Here is a 14875-nt window from a genome sequence, read left to right on the forward strand (position 1 = left end):
TTAAATCTACATGCCCACTTCCTTCCTCCATTTAGGTCTCTCTCTGCCCAGTGTCTTCTCTCTAGAAGACTTCCCTGAGCCCAGAGCAAAAATAGCTCACCTCCTTGCACATCCACTACTTTGTCTTTCCCGCCTTACATCATACTTTCTCCTGACCAACCAGTAGCCTTGACTGTTACTTCTCAACTTCTTTATTGTTCTATTGGCTGCTGCCGGACTCACTCAGATGTGAACTCCATGAGAGCAGGGCTCCTCTGCCTTTGTTCACAGTCAACCTGCAGAGGCCACATGGTGCCTGACACGGTGAAGAGCAGAGGACAGTGAACAGAAGTTGCTGCAGACACAGCTGAGAGGAGATGCCCAGGAGGCCACCTGTGCCCCTGGAAGATGCTCTGGAGAGGGAGCTGCATCGAGTCCATGGTCACCTGAGTCATTGCTGCTTCTCTGTGTCTGATTCCCAGGGACCCCCTTGGCCAGCCTCATGGGCCAATTGGACCCAGTCTCCTTCTTTCCCAATCCTGGGTCTCCAGAGGCCTAAGATAAGAAGCAGGGCTTCCTCTGCCTCCCCCAGGTCAAAGCCCTGAACTATGAGCAGGAATGTAGGTGCAGTAGGGGGACTGATGGGTCGTTCTTTACCTTCTGCCACTTGGGCCCAGTTCCCCTGGGTAACCCTGTAAGCCCCTGTATGGTTCTTTGGGCCTGAGCTGAGAAGCCCACTGCTATAGACTGAATCATCTCCCCCAGATTCCCTATGTTGATGTCCTAATCCTCAATGTAACTGTCTTTGGAGATAGATCTTTTAAGGATGTAAGTAGTTAAAAGAGACTGTTAAGGGTGGGGGCCCTGAATCAGTGGGATTAGTGAGAGTCACCTAAAGGAGCAGTGTGGGTGTTCCCACTCTGTCTTCTTCTCCCCACTGCCTTATCCTTTGTCTCTTCCTCACAGAAGAGGCCAAGCAGGCACCGGCAAGATGGCTGCTACCTCTAAGCCAAGAGGAGTGATCTCAGGATGAAATTTACCTTGCTGTTATCTCTGTCTTGGACTTCCAGCCTCCCAAACCATGACATGTAAATTTAGGCTGTGTAAGGAGGACCCAGCCTGGCTGGGCATGGTGACTACACCTATAATCCCAGAGACTCCAGAGGCTGAGGCAGGAGGATTACAAGTTTGAGGCCAGCCTTGGCAATTTATGGAGACCCTGTCTTAAAATAAAAGATGGGAAAAAAAGCCTGAGGATGTGGCTTAGCAGTAGAGCACTCCTGGGGTCAATCCCCAGTACCCCAGGGCCCAGGCTGTGGTATTTTGTAATGGCAGTCTGGGTAGACTAGCACCCCCACCTTGGAGGCTCCAGCTGATGTAGAGTAAGCAGATTAACCGTGGAATGGACTAAGGGAAATAAATGAATAAATAAATAGATATTCCACCTGCCCTTTTTATTTACTACCCTTGAAATCCTACCCTTAGAAATTCACCCTTAAGGAATGGGAGGAATGCATCCCTCTCTCCTGCAGGAAGCCTCCCAGGCCCAACTTTCCTGGCCCTCCAGAAAGGCGCCTCCCTCAGCTGAGGTCTCTCTTCCACCTCCAGCCCTTCCTTCCCCAACGGCCTCAGGGCCAGGCAAACCCTCTCATCTCCCCCAGTGAACAATGGGTCTGTGGGCAGCTGGACCTGTTTGTTCCTCACAGCGGAGTCCTCCAAATAGCAGAGATTCCTAAAACTTGCTGTGAAAAGACAAAAAAAAAAAAAAAAAAAAAAAAAAAGAAAGAAAGAAAGAAAAAATTCTAGGGAAGGGGGTTAAGGGTCTGGATTCTAGAACCCATCCCCAGAGCCTGATCCATTTGCTGTGGGCCTCCACCTGGAGGCTGCATTTTAAGCAAACATGCTGGTCTTTTCCCATAAAAGACCCTCAGATGACACTGAGAAAGACTGTAAGAAACAGTGATGCCCAGCCTCACCCTCAGGGCCCTTGCGTTGTCTGTTCCACTGTCTTGGGCATCAGAATTTTGAAGGCCTCCCCGCTCCCCCAGTTCTCTTCCTGCTGATTCCGCCTTGCAGCCAGGGTTGACAGCCCCTGACTTACCAGGCGGTGACCTGGTGAGTGGCTGGGTTGGTGGGGACAGGCGGGCATCTTTCCGGGAGTGTGAGTCATTCCATGGGACTGCCAGCTGTGGACAATTCAGTCTGCTGGGCCTTTCCCTAGGCGCCCTGGCCAGGCCTCTGCTGGTTGCTGGGGAAATACAAAGAGAAATGGTTCCTCTCAGAGTTTCCATTCCCCACGGAAGCCACTGCTGGAAAGTGGTTTGCAGCCAGGCTGGGCGCCAGGGATGAGAGCAGGGGGAGGGGAGGGAACGGCTGCAGGCGAGTGGGCGAGTGGGCATCCACCCTGCCAGGTCTGGCCGAGTCTGGGCTTGCCCAGTCTTTTTAGAGAAACTGCAATGAAGGGGGTTCTATGGATGAGAAAATTAGGTCCACAGAGTTGAGGCTCCTGGCCTTGAACTCAGTTGTAACCAATCTCAACAAGGTCCTCCCTTCAAGAGCAGAAACAGGGCTCCAGGATCCAGGCCCAGGTTTGCTTCCTGAGGACTATGGTGACCTTGGGAGCTTGCTGACTAGGGATTAGGATCCCTCTGTCAACTAGGGGCTCCATCTGCTAGATCCCAGAACCACCACCCCAGTCCTCTTATGCATCCTTCCACCTGTTTTGGTCTGATCTCTCCCTGACTTTGAGATTCAGTGGGGGCAGGGGAGGATGCCCATGTTACCCACATGCATTGCCTGACCCACCACCCCAGGGCAGAGCAGGCACTCAGTAAATTAGGCACCAGAGAACTGTGGGTGGTAGGGGAGTCCTGAGGTGGCCCAGGGGCTGCAGAGTTGGAAGTGATCTGGGATTGGAAAGACAGCACAGAAAAGGTAGTGGTCCAGAGCACTGTCACCCAGCCTAGCTGAGTGGCTCTGGACTGGCCCCTTAATATTTCTGTGCCCTGTGTCCTCATCTGTAAAATGGAAAGAGTTACAACACGTATCTAGGAGTGTTGTTGTGAGAACAAATAAAACAGAGTATGCAGACGACCTGTCGCATTGAAATAAATTGTCAAATTACTGTTCCAACTATTACTGTCATCAAGTTGCCATTAATTATTGCCCATTTCCCAGTTTGGCTCGAGGCCAAGCCCAGTTACAGATCTTGGACTTAGAGTTTGGGATACTCCTCTGGGCTTCTTTGGCCCTTTTCCTAATCCTAGGGATAGTCAGACAGTCTAGGTGATATTAACAGCAAATGACCTAGGTGGGCTTGGGGCTGTGTACTGTCAGTGATGCTCAGTGGCACTCAGCCTTATCTGTGTGTTAAAAATCTTTGGGGGATTTTTTAAACCATATTTCACCACATTATTGTCACAAATTTTATTCCTTTTTTTTTTTTTTTGCAAAAAGGTAAGGTAGGATTATTATGTGAAGTCTTTTTTTCTTTCTTTTTTTTTGGTACAGGGGATTGAACACAGAGGCACTTAACCACTTAGCTACATCCCCAGCCTCTTTTTTTTTTTTTAATTAAGAGGGTCTTGCTGAGTTGGTTAGGGCCTCACTAAGTTGCTGAGATTGGCTTTGAACTCTGTGATTTTCCTGCCTCAAGTTTCCGAGCTGAGCCACCATACCCAGCTCTTTTTTATTTTTTAATTGTTCCAGTATTACTTAACATTATTTATTTCTAAACTGTCTTCAGTGCAAGATTAAGATGTATGGAATACTCACAAATACATTAAAATCGAATAGTGCACCTTGACCCACATCATCTCTTCATGACAATTTAGTGAACAATTTTTTGGTCTGAAAGAAAAGTTAACACACTAGTTGTTATTGATTTATTTATTATTTATTATTGTTATTATTTATTTATTGTGCATTAGTCAAAATATTACACTTGAGAAAATTCAGTACAGTGTTGCAAAGTTTGGATTTGCAAAATCTAATCTTCTGTGCCCCAAGATTCTGCACTGCTATTATCAGTTTTTTTATTTGATGTGGTGGTATCCATCACAGACTCTCAGGTGAGATTTTTTTTTTAAATTGTAGTTGGACACATTAATACCTTTATTTTATTTATTTATTTCTATGTGGTGCTGAGGATCGAACCCAGGACCTTGCACATGCTAGGTGAGTGCTCTACCGCTGAGCCACAACTCCAGCCCAAGATGTGTTTTTGTTAGTACCATGGCACTCTAAACAAACCAGTTGGCTTTCAAATAGAACAGACCATGTGCAAGTGCTGAGAATTCTAGGCTTGGGACTCTGGTGCCTGAGAAGACAAATGTGCATCCAATGCCACTGGGAAAGATGTTGCTGCTTTTACCTTTAAGTGGTGAACCATCTAAAAAAAAAGCATAAGCTGTGATGATTATGTGGTGAAATATGATAAAGATTCTGATACCCCAAAATTAAAATCTCTGGGAATAAAACTATGTGTTGCTACTGGTCCTACTTTTGGTACTGGAGATTGAATTCCGGGTACTTTACCACTGAGCTACATCGTCAGGTTTTATTTATTTATTTATTGAGAGAGAGTCTTGTTAAATTGCTGAGGCTGGCCTCAAACTTGTGATCCTCTTGCTTCAGGCTTCTAAATTCCTGGGATCACAGATTTGAGCCACCACAACCCAAAGGCATCTGCATTTTTTAAAAGCTCTCCAGGAGATTCCAGCAAGCAAAACTGGGAACCAGTGCTCTCAACTCATGTGTCATGTGTAGAGAGGCAATCATTTGGTGGCTAGAAGCTAGCCTTGCAAATCAGATGAGGTTGGCTCTTGACCCACTAGCTACTTGCAGGCGGGGATGAGTCCAGATTCTTCAGATTGGTTTCCTCATTTGTAAGGTGGGGGATGGTATCCACCTTACAGTTGGGTTTTAAAGAAAAGCATTAAGTTAAATAGGGTTCCTGCATAAAATAGGAATTTCCTTTTTTTTTTTTAGTACAAGGGATTGAACCCAGGGGCACTTAACCACTGAACCATATCCCCAGCAACCCCCCTTTTTAATATTTATTTTTTAGTTGTAGTTGGACACAATACACGTATTTATTTATTTATTTTATGTGGTGCTGAGGATCGAACCCAGGGCCTCGCACGTGCTTGTGCTAGGCAAGCGCTCCACTGCTGAGCCACAACCCCAGCCCACAACCCTCCTTTTTAAATTTTTTTTTTTTTTTTGAGATAGGGCCTCACTAAATTGGTGCGGCTGACCTTGAACTTGCAATCCTCCTGCCTCAGCCTCCCAAGCCACCAGGATTGCAGGCATGCACTACCATGCTCGGCTACAATAGGCATTTCTTACATTATTATTATTATGGTCTATAGCTCTAAGTCCCTCATTGACTGGATCTCTTTCCAACATGTCGAAGGAGATGTTAACTTTCTCTCTCTCTCTCTCTCTCACACACACACACACACACACACACACACACCATATGTTCAATACTGTTTCCCAAGGTTATCTAAATCCAAGCCTTGCTGGACATGGTGGTGCATGCCTGTAATCCCAGCAGTTTGGGAGTCTGAAGCAGGAGAATCACTAGTTCAAGGTCAGCCTCAGCAACTTAGTGAGGCCCTAACCAACTCAGTGAGGCCCTGTCTCTAGATAAAATACAAAAAAGGACTGGGGATGTGGCTCAGTCTTTAAGTACCCCTGGATCCAATCCCTGGTACCAAATCAATCAATCCATCAATTAATCAATCTAAGCCTTGTCAGATCTGCTCTTACCTCCCACTGCTGCTGACTAGTTTCTTTGGATTATAGTGTTTATGAGGCTGCCCCTGGGTTACCTCATCTTAGAACCCCCTTTGGGTCACCCTTGGATCACTTGCTGGAGAATTATGCAGGGGGTCCCTAATGTATTCACCCAGCAAAAACTGCACCACTGATTAAAATGTTACATTTTCTTGCTTTGGGCTGAAATAATTTGACATCATGATGACTGGACGTTCAGGCAGCTGAATATCTGATTCATTAAAATGCAAAAATAAATCAATTATTACTTATCATATGCATTTGTTTTTCTCAACAAACTTCTGAAGTATACGATTTCTAGAGAAAAAAAATCCTGGCAGTACAAGGAGTCACTGCTAATAGCATAATCAGGGACCACCCACAGGACAGGACCAGTCAGAGTGGGGTTCATCTTCAGACACCAGGGCTCTCCTTAAAGCCAAGATGCTCTGACTGTTCTGGTAGGAAGGGCTGACCTTGTACTCTGGGAAGACCGCAGGAGGCCACACTCACAGCTGCCTCCATTCTAGGTAGGTCAAGACTCTGGTCTGAGGTCAGAGGGAAGCTGAATCAGATAAGCCCTCATGGTGGAGTCTTTGTGTGGTTTGGATTTAAAAAAAAAAAAATTGAAGTTGTAGATGGACAAAACAAATACCTTTATTTTATTTGTGTTTTTTTAAATATCTATTTTTTAATTATAGTTGGACACAATACCTTTATTTTATTTATTTAATTTTATGTGGTGCTAAGGATCAAATCCAGTGCCTCGCATGTGCTAGGCAAGTGCTCTGCCACTGAGCTACAACCCCAGCCCAGAGTCTTTGTTTTTATGGACAAAATTATTATAAGAGCTTGCTTTTCTACAGGGCGCGGTGACACATGCCTGTAATCCCAACAGTTCAGGAGGCTGAAGCAGGAGGATCGTGGGTTCAAAGCCAGCCTCAGAAATGGTGAGGCCCTAAGCAACTCAGTGTGACCCTGTCTCTAAATAAAATACAAAATAGGGCTGGGGATGTGGCTCAGTGGTCAAGGGCCCCTGAATTCAATTCCTGGTACCAAAAAAAAAGAGCTAGCTTTTCTGAACCCCCACCATAACCAAGCATGTTTCGTATTCTCTTGCTATATTCTCTCAACGGCCATCAGAATTAGGTATTCATGTCCTCAGAGAGAGTATCTTCATTCATCATTCAAAAATACTTATTGAGTCCTCACTCTGAAGCCAGAATTAGACAGGCAATCAGTATAGGTAAATCGAGTCAGGTCAGATCCAGTCAGACCAATTTTGAATGAGTCCAGCAAGTTGGAGACTGTCCCCTGAGGGATTGAAATGTTAATTCCTCCACCCTTATCAAGAACCTGCCCCTGCTCCAACCTGTTGCCAAGGTAACCTGTCCCAGGAATTGTCCCTCCATAAAGGAAGCTATAAGGGTCGCACCATCCTGCCCTTCCCCCTTCAGCCCACCTGTTTCCCACATTTGGGCCCTCCCACTGAGCATTCCTGGGCCTAGTGAGAATGATAAGGGGAAGAGGGCAGGAGAACAAAGGTAGCCTAGGATATAAAAAAAACGGCAGAACACCTCATCTCTTGGGATACCAGGATACCAGCTATGGCCCCCTTCTCCCTCCCAGGAGAAGTCTACGTTACCCCTTTTTAAATAAACCCTGCTTCATATGCTTTTCTTAGTGTGCTTCTCTAATATTCAAACTTTAACATGTGAGGAAGCAGAACTCGTCACCGATAACCGGTGGTATCAACTTTATGCTCAGTCCCTTTTGGATGATGGTCATCCAGCAAAATTAACCCAGTCCTGCCTCATGGAGTTTACAGTCTAAAGGAGGGGTTGAACTTATGGGGAAATTCACAGACCAGTGCAGCAGAACACTTTCAGCAACATGCCATGCTGAGCTGTTCCTGATGGCCCCTCTCTTGCTATTTTACAGAAAAGCTGCAGAAAATACAAGAAAAAACACTTGAAGATGCACAGCTGAGCTCAAATGAAAGTAAAGCAAAATCCCCAGGTTCCAGAGAGAACAAAAACTCCAAGCCAGAAAAGAGAAGTGAGGCTGAACCTGAGGTTTGTGGGGTTTTGCATGGATAAAGCCTGAGGCTCTTTTAGAGACAGGAGGCAGCCCCAGTAGTTTGAATCAGGGGAGCTGGAATTCATCCCCCTGAACAGAGATTAGGGCCTTCAAGAGTCAGGGAAATGAAGCTGGAAAAACTATCAAACAGGCCTGCAGAAGAAGCTATCTCACCGTCTATGGCTTGGGTGGGAGAAAAGTTTCTGTGAAAGATGGAGAATCCAGGCCTTCCCCACAGGGAGGTGAGGTGGGCTGTTTTCTCTGCAATCCTCTGTTTGGCATGATGTTTTAGTCAGCTTCTTCACCGCTGCAACCAAAAGACCTGCCATGAACAACTAGAGGAGGAAAAGTTTATTTGGGGGCTCATAGTTTCAGGCCACAGATAGCCGACTCCATTGCTCTGAGCCCAAGGTGACATGAAGAGTGTGGCAGACGAAAGCAAGTCTGGACATGGCCACCAAGAGGCAAAAGAGAGACTCAACTCAACTAACAAAATGTGCCCCGCCTCAAAGGCACACCCCAGGGACCCACCCAGCCACATGGTCCCTGGTCATCATGGTGCCTATGGTCATTACCCAGTTAATCCCTATCAGAGGATTAATGCACTGATTAGGTTAAGGCTCTCAGAACCCAATCGGTTATCTCCAAACCTTCTAGCATTCTCACACTGCCGCAGTCTGGCTGGGCACAAATCACGAGCCACTGAAGCAGGAACAAACTTTATTTCTGAACTCCACCAGCACACTCCACACACGCTCCCGGGAAAAAATGCCGATCCACGCCACACGGCTCCTCCTGGGACACACAACTCCAACAGGAACTCCCTCCTCCGGAATTCCCTCCTACCACACTTCCCCAACCAATGGGAACTCTCCTGGAGTCCCACGAGAGCTCCAAAGTAGCAGGCCTAGGCAGACAGCAGGGGTCTAATCTCTAATTGAATGCGCATCTTAACATACTCATTATCATCTCAATGGCTTGCTGGGGTCACCTTTCAACCAAAAATGCTATGCGTCATTCCTACTTGGCTATGGCTCTCATAGGAGCTTCTGGGGGGACACCTCACATCTAAACCATAACACAGGTCATTGGTCCCAGGACTCCTGTGCCAAAAAGTTAACATACAAATTAGTACAGGACCTAGGCTCCTGATACAAGCAAAACCCAAAGTATTTTGTAATGACCTTTTTACAACCCAGAGCTCACAGACATCCACAGCAAAAAATGACCCCACTGAAGATAAGTTCTCAAACCAAAATTGTAAACCACACAGGGAAATAAACCACAAGATGATCAGTAAAGACAAAAACAACTGAGTATGAAAGAATTGACCCCTGAAGAAGTGGAAGTCATAGAAAGACATAAAAACATAAACATTTAAAATGATTATAGGATGGGGCTGGGGATGTGGCTCAAGAGGTAGCGCACTCGCCTGGCATGCGTGCGGCCCGGGTTCGATCCTCAGCACCACATATAAACAAAGATGTTGTGTCCGCTGAAAATTAAAAAATAAATATTAAAAAATTCTCTCTCTCTCTCCTCTCTCTCTAAAAAAAAAATTAAATGATTATAAAGAGTTTTTTAATAGAAAGAAAAATGAAGAACAGGTTAATATGGGAAAAGTTTATGGGAAGCAAATCAAATAGAAGTTCTAAAAGTAAAAAAAAATTAGTGTTAAGAAGTTATTTATTAAAACTAATGAACTGCTGGCTCTGTGGCGCATGCCTGTATCCCAATAACTCAGGAGGCTGAAGCAGGAGTATTACAAATTCAAGATCAGCCTCAGCAATTTAGCAAGACCCTCATAACTCAGCAACTTAGCAAGACCATGTCTTCAAATAAAAAAATCAAAAAGACTGAGGTTGTAGCTCAGTGGCAAAAAAAAAAAAAAAACCCTGGATTCATTCAAATCCAGTAAAAGAAAAAAAAAAAAAGGTTCAAAGAGCAGAACAAAATGGAGCTAAAGAGACACTTAGCAAGTTGGATAATGCCTCTGGAAAAAAATCTCCCTGCCACCGGGCACCAAGGAAAGAATAGAAAAATATGGAAGCAATCAAGTATAAGAGACTTAGAGGGAAATAATGAGATGATCTATTGCACCTTAGCTACCAGTTCCAGAAGGAGAGTAGGGGCAAGGATAAATATTTAAAGAGATAATGGCTGGGAACTGATCTAAACTGAAGGAAGCCAGATATATATCTATAATTCCAGCCACTTCAGGAGGTTGAGGTAGGAGAATCTTAAGTTTGACGTCAGCCTGGGCAATTTACCAAAGTCCTATCTCAAAATAAAAAAAAAAGAAATAATAAAAAAGGCTGAAAATGTGGTTTAGTGGTAGCATCCCTGGGTTCAATGCCCAATATCAAAAAACAAAAAAAAAAAAAACCCAGCAAAATAGAAGCCTTGATTGAGTTTACAGCCTGCTGCCCTGCAGATTTTAAATTCAAGACTATAACTTGGGCCAGGTGCCGTGGTACACACCTATAATTCCAGTGGCTGGGGAGGCTGAAGCTGGAGGACTGTGAATTCAAAGCTATCCTCAGCAATTTAGTGAGGCCCTAAGCAAATTAGTGAGAATCTGTCTCAAAATAAAGTATAAAAAGGGGCTAGGGATGTGGCTCAGCTGTTAAGTGCCCCTAAGTTTGATCCCTGGTACCAAAAAAAAAAAAAAAAAGCGATTACTTTGGCACCTGGGAGTGTAGCCAGAGTATTTTCCTGGCATATGTGAGGCCCTGGGTTCAATCCCCAGTACTGAGAAAAAATAAAGGACAGCAACCTCAACTCTTATCTGAACTTCCAGTCTGCTCGTCTGCCCTACAGGGATTTGGGACTTGCCAGTCCTTATGATTCATGTAAGCCAATCCCTGTCTCTGCCTCTGTCCCTCTCATAGGTACTTAGGCAGGTTGAGGCTGCAAGTGGGCTCTGAAAGCTGTTTATCAACCACAGAGAAGAGGGGATAGCGAATCTTGCAGATAGGATGAATAGCTCTGGTCCAGGCCCCGATTCAAGGACAGATCACACATTGAAAGAATTTGGGATTCTTTTTTTTTTTTTTTTTTTTGGCACTGGGGATTGAACTCAGGGGCACTCACCACTGATCCCCATCCCCAGCCCTATTTTGTATTTTATTTAGAGACAGGGTCTTACTGAATTGCTTAGCGCCTTGCTTTTTTCTGAGGCTGGCTTTGAACTCGTGATCCTCCTGCCTCAGCCTCCCGAGCTGCTGGAATTACAGGAGTATGCCACCACACGTGGCAGAATTTGGGATTCTTTTCCCCCTAAAAATCTAGTTGGATTTTTAGTGGTGGATGTCCACAGTTCCAGAGCCAAATGTGCCAGCCCTGGGTCTTAACTCAGGTTTCCTTGGTCCCTGAGTTGGGTGCTTTGTCCCCAGCACCACCCACCATCCTCCTAAACTGGTTGGGGGGAAGTTTGTTATTTGTCAACCCAGCATGTATTCTGCCCTTTTTTAAAAAGCAGCATTCGAATTTCGTTTTTAGGGGGAACCTTTGTCTCTCCCCGCTCTCTGCTAGAGCTGTTATTCCAGCTCCTTCCCCAGGACTCCAAGTTCTGAGCAGCCATGAGGGTGAAGCCCCTCATTTGACAGGTTTGTCATTTGTCTCTGCTATGATTTGAATACGGTTTGTCATCACCAAGACTCATGTGGAGCCGTGGTCCCCAGTGTAACAATGTTGGGAGATAGTGGGACTTTTGAAGAGGTGTTTAGGCCACAAGGGACCCACCTTCATGAGTGGACTGATGGTTTACTTAATGCAGAAGTGAGTTCCAGCTCTCATGAGACCACATTGGTTATCTCAAGAGTGGACCATTATAAAGTGAGCCTGGCAACCCCTGACACTCACACATAGCTCTTCCCCACATGCTTTTCTGCCATGAGTTGATGCAGCCCAAGCTGCCATCAGAAGCCACACAGATGTCAGCATCATGTTCTCAGACCTCCAGAACTATAACCTAAATACACCTCTTTTCTTTATAAATTTTCCAGTCTCAGGTATTTTGTCATATCAACAGAAAACAGACTAAGATATTCTCCACGACATATTAAAATAAATACCTAGTAATGCTTTAGAGTGATTCTGTGTTCACTAAAGAACCACCAAGCCAGAGGAAGGCAGGTCCTGATGCAGAAATCTGGGGCCTTCCCAGTGGCCATCCAACCTGAGCGGGCACAGTCCAATGCTGCCACAATCAATCTGGCAGCATTGATTCCACCGCCTTTAATGCGAAGCCTCTGTGAGGCCTACACAAGACAATCTGGGGCCAAGGCTGAGCTCCCTGTGTGCATGATGAGTCTGCCGTGGACTTTGAGCACACTGACCCTCCACCTCTACAGCCTAGGGTTTGGGGCCAGATTTCTGGGAGAGAATCTCTTAGGAAAGCAGCCAGGAGCTCCTCCAGGGAGCTGGATTTGATTATCCTCATTTCTTCAGTCACCACTGTTGTGCCACACACTAAAGGGTTCAGTAAACACAAGGGAGGGAGGGAGGCGGAGAGGAAGGGTCAGAGGGAGGGACTTCCTCATCTGCCACCTCTGAGTGAAAAACAGGATCCCTTGGGCAGGGCTGACAGGCAGCCAGAATATGCCAGAATGATTTAAATACTGAAAGGCTTCCCTTCTGCTTGCTCAGTAGCCACAGTCATAAGCTCCTCCAAGTGCCCTCAATGCTCCAATGCTCCAGCTGCTCCTGAGTGGAATATCACTCGTGATGGTGGGTCTTCTGTGCCCCAAAGAGCAGCTGCTTCCCGGCTGAGGGTTTTGGCATAGAAATGGGCATCAAAACCATTTAACTGAGAACACATATGTGGGAACAGCATATGGAATCAGGGGGTACCTGGCATGCCATCCTGTTCTCACATCCAGGTAGTGGCTGTCACTGTGTCTGGGGGTGGGGGATGTTGAGTTGCCTGGACTGTATCAGAAAAGCCCTTGACCTGAAAACCTAAAGACTTGGGTCCTGTTCTGGCTCTGAATGTCCTGGCTGTGTGACCTTGAACAACTTCCTTAGCCTCTCTGAACTCCTGTTAAAATCTTCCCTTGCACAAGGTTGCCTGGGGGATAAGGGTACTGAAAACTTGGGAGCTCAGTCCCTCTTCTCAAGGTCCTGTGCTAAATCCAGACCTGCAAATATAGCAGCGAAGGATCTGCCCCCACTCACTGGCTCCTGCTGTTCCCAGAAGCACTCCCAGTCCCTGGCAATGGTTACCAGGATGCGGGGCTGTAACTAGGTGCTCCCTCGGCCAGCAAGCGTCCCTGCTCTGAGGGCCCCAGAAGAACAAGCAGGCATGTGGCTGGAGGGTCTTTGGCCCACGTGCCTCTTCTCTGCCCTGCCTGGTTCCTGATGCACGACGATCTAGCCAGAGGGGCTCAGCCCCAAGAGGACTCTTCATTGTGTGGACAGCCCAGTCCTCCTCCCACCTCCGTCCCACACTGCGCTCAGTCTCCACCCTCAGGCGCACCTGTCACACATTCAGACACACTCGCGCCCGTGCTCATCAGCCACACATACTCACACTCACATGCATACTCACACCTAAGCTCACCCACACACTCACACACATAATACCAAGAACAGGTGAAAACCAGGAGTGTAAGATATGAAATCCTTTTAGGTTGATCATGTGCATTTAAAAAAATTCTAATAGGAATTTATTTTAATACATCATAGAGACGAACGACCATTTTATCAAGGTGTGCATTTTACAGCAATGATTGTTTAGGATATCACTTACTTAGATAGGACAGAGTTGAAGGAAGCCTATCTCAAAACAAAAAATAAAAAGAACTGGGGATTTAGCTCAGTGATAAAGGACCCCTGGATTCAATCTCCAGTACAAAGAAGAAGAAGATGGAGGAGGAGGAGGAGGAGGAGGAGGAGGAGGAAAGAAAAAAGCCAGATTGTCATTTGGGATTGAAAACAGAGGAAGGATCCCATTTTTAAAAAGATACAAGCTGGGGGCTGGGGTTGTGGCTCAGAGGTAGAGCGCTAGCCTAGCATGCGTGAGGCACTGGGTTCGATCCTCAGCACCACATAAAAATAAAATAAAGATATTGTGTCCACCTATAATTAAAAAATAAATGTTAAAAAAAGGATACAAGCTGGGCATAGTTGTGCACACCTGTAATCCTGGCAGCTCAGGAGATTCAGGTAGGAGGATCGTGAGTTCAAAGTCAGTCTTGGCAATTTAGCGAAGCCCTGTCTCTAAATAAAATATAAAAAGGGCTGGGGATGTGGCTCAGTGGTTAAGCACCTTTGGGTTCAATCCCTGGAACAACAACAACAACAACAAAGAATACACATACACACACCCCCCTAGGTTAAAAGTGAAACAATAGGAAAACACATGCCATACAAAAGAGAGCCAGCCATGGTGGTGTAGGGCTGTCATCCCTAATACCCAGTAGGCTGAGGCAGGAGGATCACGAGTAATTTAGAAAGACCCTGTTTCAAAATAAAAAGGGCTGAGGATATAGCTCAGAGCCTAGCATGTGCAAGACCTTGAGTTCAGTTTCTAGTGTCACATATAAAAATAAAAAAGAACAATGGATCATGATGACAGTTTCATGGGTCTATACATATGTTAAAACTTATGAACCAATGTATACTCTAAACATATGCAATTTATAATACCTCAGTAAAGCAGTTAAACAAAAAGAAAGTTTAAGCTGGGCAGTGGCACACACCTGTAATACCAGCAGCTCCCCAGGCTGAGACAGGAGGATCGAGAGTTCAAAGCCAGCCTCAGCACTGGCAAGGAGCTAAGCAACTCAATGAGACCTGTCTCTAAATAAATACAAAATAGGGCTGGGGATGTGGCTCAGTGGTCGAGTGCCCCTGAGTTCAATCCCTGGAAGAAGGAGGAGGAGGAGGAGGAGGAGGGGGAGGAGGAGAAGGAGGAGGAGGAGGAGGAGGAAAGGGAAGGAAGGGAGGGGAGGGGAGGGAAGGAGAGGGGGAGAGGAGGGGGAAGAGAAGAAGGAGGAAAGCTTTTTTTTAATATTTATTTTTTAGGTATAGA

General features: G+C 45.9%; 1 long non-coding RNA gene across 1 annotated transcript in view; it reads right to left on the reverse strand.

The window, feature by feature from the left end:
* Positions 1–1247: 1247 nt before the first annotated feature.
* The window catches only part of LOC125615223, a 32188-nt gene continuing 18560 nt past the window's right edge, over positions 1248–14875 (reverse strand). The window contains exons 2-3 of the long non-coding RNA XR_007345768.1: positions 2081–2227; positions 1248–1721 (exon numbers count right to left, since the gene is read on the reverse strand). This is a non-coding gene — a long non-coding RNA (uncharacterized LOC125615223). The remainder of the gene's footprint in view (positions 1722–2080; positions 2228–14875) is intronic.

Source organism: Marmota marmota, unplaced genomic scaffold (assembly GCF_001458135.2).
Source record: "Marmota marmota marmota unplaced genomic scaffold, marMar, whole genome shotgun sequence".
NCBI lineage: Eukaryota > Metazoa > Chordata > Mammalia > Rodentia > Sciuridae > Marmota > Marmota marmota.